Source organism: Aotus nancymaae, unplaced genomic scaffold, assembly GCF_030222135.1.
Source record: "Aotus nancymaae isolate 86718 unplaced genomic scaffold, 86718_ANA_hifiasm-v0.15.2.pri h1tg000006l, whole genome shotgun sequence".
In the NCBI taxonomy this organism is placed as follows: Eukaryota; Metazoa; Chordata; class Mammalia; order Primates; family Aotidae; genus Aotus; species Aotus nancymaae.
Window position 1 is genome coordinate 39,053,065 of NW_026988417.1, and position 6,000 is coordinate 39,059,064.

Sequence of the window (6,000 nt, forward strand, 5' to 3'; positions counted from 1 at the left end):
AGGCCATGCAGCATTTAGCTGCTCAGGCTGGATTTTAGCTTCTCCTCCTTGGAGACCCTGCTCTGCATGGGGGAAAGAATCGTGTGTGGACAGTCATGTTCTGGGAGCAATTGGGGAAGCGGGTGAATTTGATTTGAAATAGTTCACGTGGGCCAGGCCTGTATTCTTGGCACTTTGGGAGGCCGAAGTGGGAGGATTGCTTGAGCTCAGGAGATTGGCCTAGGCAACATGGTGAAGCCCTGTCTCTACTAAAAAAAAAAAAATTAGCCAAGTGTGGTGGTGTGCACCTGTAGTCTCAGCTACTTTGGAGGCTGAGGCTGGAGGAGCAATTAAGCCCCAGAGACTGAGGTTGCACTGAGCTGAATTTGTGCCATTGGACTTCAGCCTGGGTGACAGAGTGAGATCCTGTCTCAAAACACAAAACAACAAAACTGACAAGAGGTGGAAAAGGTCAAGTGAAACTGCTTTAGAGAGTCAGGTAGCTTAGCCTGAATTCTAGCTTTGTCATGTACCACTTACGTGACCTTCAGCAAATTATTTAACCCCTTAGAGAAATGGGGGCCCTCACAGCACGCACTTCACAGGACAACTGTGAGTTAATGGGATGATGTGTGACCCATGGGAACTCCCAGAGAGGTGGGTTTACCAGGTCCTTTCACTCGCATGATCTCAAGGGCTCCCAGAATAACTCGGGATGCTGTCAATGGCATCCTAAAGTTCCAGAGAAGGGAACCCCAGTAGGAGCTCAGGGACTTCCTTCATCGGCCTTTAGGACTGATGTGTGCCGGTTTCTCTGACCTCATCTCCCAACACTGTGCGGTGGCTGCACTGTAGTCAGTGCCTGGCTCATGTGTATTAGTTTGTTCACATATCACTATAAAGAAATACCTGAGACCGGGTAATTTATAAAGAAATGTTGTGTAATTGGCACACTGTTCTGCAGTCTGTACAGGAAGCATAGAAGCTTCTACTTCTGGGGAAGCCTCAGGAAACTTACAATCATTGGGGAAGGTGAAGAGAAGCAGGCATGGAGCAGGAGCAAGAGAGAGAGCGGGAAGGTGCCATATACTTTTTTTTTCTTTTTCTTTTGTGACAGAGTCTTGCTCTGTCCCTCAGGCTGGAGTGCAATGGCACAATCTTGGCTCCCTGCAACCTCTACCAACTGAGTTCAAGCGATTCTCCTGCCTCAGCCTCCCAAGTAGCTGGGATTACAGGCGTGTGCCACCACATCCAGCTAATTTTTTGTATTTTTAGTAGAGATGGGGTTTTACCATGTTGGTCAGGCTGGTCTCGAACTCCTGACCTTGTGATCTCCCTGCCTCAGCCTCCCAAAGTGCTGGGATTACAGGCATGAACCACCACACTCGGCTGCCACACACTTTTAAATCACCTTATCTCATGAGAACTCTATCATGAGAACAGCACCAAGGGGGAAATACGCCCCCAGGATCCAACACCTCCCGCCAGGCCCCATCTCCAACATCGAGGATTACAATTCAACGTGAGAGTTGCCTGGGGACACAGATACAAACCATGTCACCTTGCCGCACCGGGCCCACTTGTCTTGACTCCTTTGCAGCGCTCTTCCCTGGCTTTTCATGGGACTAGTTCCTTCTCCTCCTTTGGGTTTTAGCTGGGGTCACCTCATCCTAGCTGCAAGTTAATCTTGATCATTTTATTTTCTTTCAAGGACTCATTATCATCTGGAATTATTTTACTTTTTTTCCTTCAACAACTCATTACAATTATCTTGTGAAATTATCTCGTTTATTATCAGCCTGCTCCAACTACTAAGTTCCTGTGTCAGTCTGGTTTCCTCGTATATTCCCCAGTATTAAACTAATCCAGGGGAACCTCTGGGGTCTGTGGATAGAGTTTGGGCTCTATAAATTTGGATATAAAAATAAAACCCGCATCTTTATTTTCACTAATCCCTAATTGAAATTTAGTATTTCCAAAGAAAAAAAAATTAGCATTTCCTTGTCATGAATGTAGGCAACAAACCACAGTAGTATAAACTGGACTTGACGCTGTGTCACATGCTACAGGTTTATAGATATCTTAGAATATCATTTATGCTGAATAAAGAAATATGTGAGGCTGTGCATGGTGGCTCATGCCTATAATCCTAGCACTTTGAGAGGCTGAGGTGGGTGTATCACCTGAGGTCAGGAGTTTGCCTGGCAAACATAGTGAAACCCTATCTTTAGTAAAAATACAAAAATTAGCCAGGCATGGTGGCGGGTACCTGTAATCCCAGCTACTTGGGAGGCTGAGGCAGGAGAATCACTTGAACATGGGGGAGTGGGGCTGGAGGTTGCAGTGAGCTGAGCCAAGACCTTGCTATTGCACTCCAGCCTGGGCAAGAAGAGCAAAACTCTGCCTCGGGAAGAAAAAAAAAAGAAATAATGTAAGTTACTATATCACAATTTAAAAATACTTTGGTAACTGTTTCAATAGATATGGCTTCTTTTATAAGCCTTTGTGTTTATTTTTATTTATTGATTCATTTATTTGAGACGAAGTCTCGCCTCGTTGCCGAGGCTGGAGTGCAGTGGTGTGATCTCGGCTCACTGCAACCTCCACCTCCTGGATTCAAGCGATTCTCCTGCTTCAGCCTCCCAAGTAGCTGGGATTACATGTGTGTGCCACAATGGCTGGCTAAGTTTTTTTTGTATCTTTAGTAGAGACGGGGTTTCACCATGTTGGTCAGGCTGGTCTCAAACTCCTGACCTTGTGATCCACCCACCTCAACCTCCCAAAGTGCTGGGATTACAGGCATGAACCACCCTGCCCGGCCTGCCTTTGTGTTTATTTTATGCGTTTATAAAGCCTCTGCCTGAATAAGGGTCCATAAAGTTTCACCAAGCTACTAATAGGGTTCATGGTACAAAACAGCTTAACTACCTCAGTGGCCTAGAACAGTGTTTGGCACATACTAGGAGCTTAAAAATGTTTTTGAATGAATGAGTTGGCTGGATGAAGGGAAGTCGAGAAGGAAAGACCGTCCCAGGCTGAGGAAACTGAGGAAAATTCAAAAGCAGAGAATTTGGTCCTAGAAAGAGAAAAGCTGGTGTGGTTTGTACTTAGAAATCCAGTGAGAGGCCGGGTGTGGTGGCTCATGCCTGTAATCCCAGCACTTTAGGAGGCTGAGGTGGGTGGATCACCTGAGGTCAGGAGTTCGAGACCAGCCTGGTGACCATGGTGAAACCCCGTCTCTACTAAAAATGCAAAATTAGCCAGGCATTGTGGCACAAGCCTGTCATCCCAGCTACTCGGGAGGCTGAGGCAAAAGAATCACTTGAATCTGGGAGGCAGAGGTTGCAGTGAGCTGAGGTCATGCCACTGCACTCCAGCCTGGGCGACAAGGCAACAAGAGCAAAACTCTGTCTCAAAACAAACAAACAAACAAACAAACAAACCCAGTGAGAGTGTTGTAAGCTAAAACTAACCAGGTGGCTGATTGGACTTTGTCCTGAGTCTGTGGGAAACCAGTGGAAGGTATTAGGCAGGAACAGGAATTATTACAATTGGATTTTAAAAAAAAGTCTTTGGCTGCCAAGAGGAGAGAAAAATGAGAGGTCCAATGTGGATACCAATTAAGAGGCTACTGTGGGCAGCCTGAAACAGGCTGGTGGCAGTGGAGGCGGGAAGAGGTACATGAATTTCAGAGCAATTTGGAGATGAAATAGACACAACTTGAAAACGAGGGCAAGGGAAAATAGGAAGGACAGAATGACGGCAGCTTTCTTGCCTGAGTTGCTGAAAGGATAGTGAGTTGCTTACTGAGAAGGGACATGGGGGAAGGAGTAGGGAGGCATGGGGTCATCTGAAACATCAGTAAAAGTGTTATTTTTTGTTCTCAATCTGTTTTTGCAAAAATGCCTTGGAATTCAAATGATGTGATTTTACTTCTAGTTCTGCCACTAACTTGCTATCTCAGGCACTGCTATGGTCTGTTTATACTGGTACCTGCGGAATTCATAGGTTGAAATCTTCACCTTCTGCCCCACCCCTCTACAGAGGTGGAGGCTTTGAGAGGTGAGGCTATGCCCTCATGATGGAATTAATGTGCTTATAAAAGAGGTCTCAGGCTGGGCGAGGTGGCTCATGCCTGTAATCCCAACACTTTGGGAGGCTGAGACAGGAGGATCACCTGAGGTCAGGAGTTCGAGACCAGCCTGGCCAACAGGGAGAAATGCCATCTCTACTAAAAATACAAAATTAGCAGGGCATGGTGGCATGTGCCTGTAATCCCAGCTACTCGGGAGGCTGAGGCAGGAGAATCGCTTGAACCAGGGAGGCAGAGGTTGTGGTGAGCTAAAAGTGAGATTGCACCATTGCACTCCAGTCTGGGCAACAAGAGTGAAACTCTGTCTCAAAAAAAAGGGAAAAAAAGAGGCCCCAGAGAGACCCTTCAACTCTTACTGCTGTATGGAGTTGGATTGCGAAGGCAGCTGTCTAGGAGGGAGCAGGTTTTCAGCAGACACCCAATCTGCTTGTGTCTTGAGCTTGGATTTCCTGTTTTCCAGAACCATGAGAAATACATTTCTGTTGTTTATAAACATCTAGTATTTTGTTACAGTAGCCTGAACAGACTGACAGGCACCTTTCTTAACTTTGTTTTCTCATCTAAGCGATGGAGCTCCTGATCCTCGTCCTGCACGCCTCACATGCTGGAGCGAGACCCTCCTCCCCACCTCCTTCCTCTGGTCAAGTAAGAAACCTTTGAGCAGACAACTTTGCCAAAGGAGCCTCAAAGTTAGTGATTTTTGTCTGAGCCTTGAATGATAGCTTGGGTCTCATATGAGTATTAGGATGAAATTAGTTAGTTATCATTAATAATAAAAGCGAATTTTTTCATTATCATATGTCAAGCTGAAACTGCCATTGCAAAATTATAACTGAGACAGTGAAAGAGATCTGACCTAACCAGCGCAATATTGCTTCTGACCTCCGAACTGTCCTTGTTCATTCCTGGACGAAGGCTGAGCTAACTTTGGGAGGAACTTACAGTTTAAAACAGAAATGATAACAGCCCTTTCCAACACAAACCTCCTTCTTGCCTGGGACTAGACTGCCTTTGTAGGACTAACAAATTAGGTACAAGATTAGAAATTATGGTTTAGGAGTCATGCAGCTGGACTCTACAAGATTCTGGCCCTCCCTAAACTGCTCCTAACATCAGTGCTTGAGATATTTTGCAGACCCTGCACTTGATGGGTCAGCTGGCACCACACAGATCCATAAAGTGGCTCATCTGATCTTGTGGCCGCCACCCAGGAACTGACTCAGTGAGAGGACAGTTCTGACTCCCTGTGATTCCATCTCTGACCCAACCAATCAGCACTCTCAACTCACCGGCCTTCCCCTACCCACCAAATTTATCCTAAAAACTCTCATCCCCAAATGCTCAGGGAGGCTGATTTGAATAATAATAAAACTGCAGTCTCTCACACAGTGGGCCCTGTGTGAGTTACTGTTTCCCTATTGCAATTCCTCTGTCTTGAGAAATCGGCTCTGTCTAGGTAGCAGGGAAGGTGAACCCATTGGGGGTTACAAGGCGTTCTGCTCAGTCAAGCACTCTGCTAAGTGTTTTGCATGCATTATTTATGTTATCCATTTTATTTCTCTATGATAACACTATAAGTTAGATATTATTATTATACCCAGTTCACAGATGTTCAAGTTACTTCCCTGAAGTTACATAATTGTAGGTGGTAGTGTAGAGATTGGAAATTAAGTCCAACTCTAGAATCTGTACTCTTGACTCTTACACATTCCTACCTTCTTGGATTAATTATTCTGTTTTGGCTCAGGTGTCCATTGAGATTCTCCTGTCCCCTGTGACTTAGATTGAATTCGAACATTCTTCCATTTCAGATTCTATGCAAAGTCCAGGCCCTCCCTGATTTCTGTGAATTCAGACAAGCTCCTATTGTCATGGGAACCTTTGGCTTGGAGCATCTGCTTCTGTGAAATCATTTCAGTGTGTGGTGT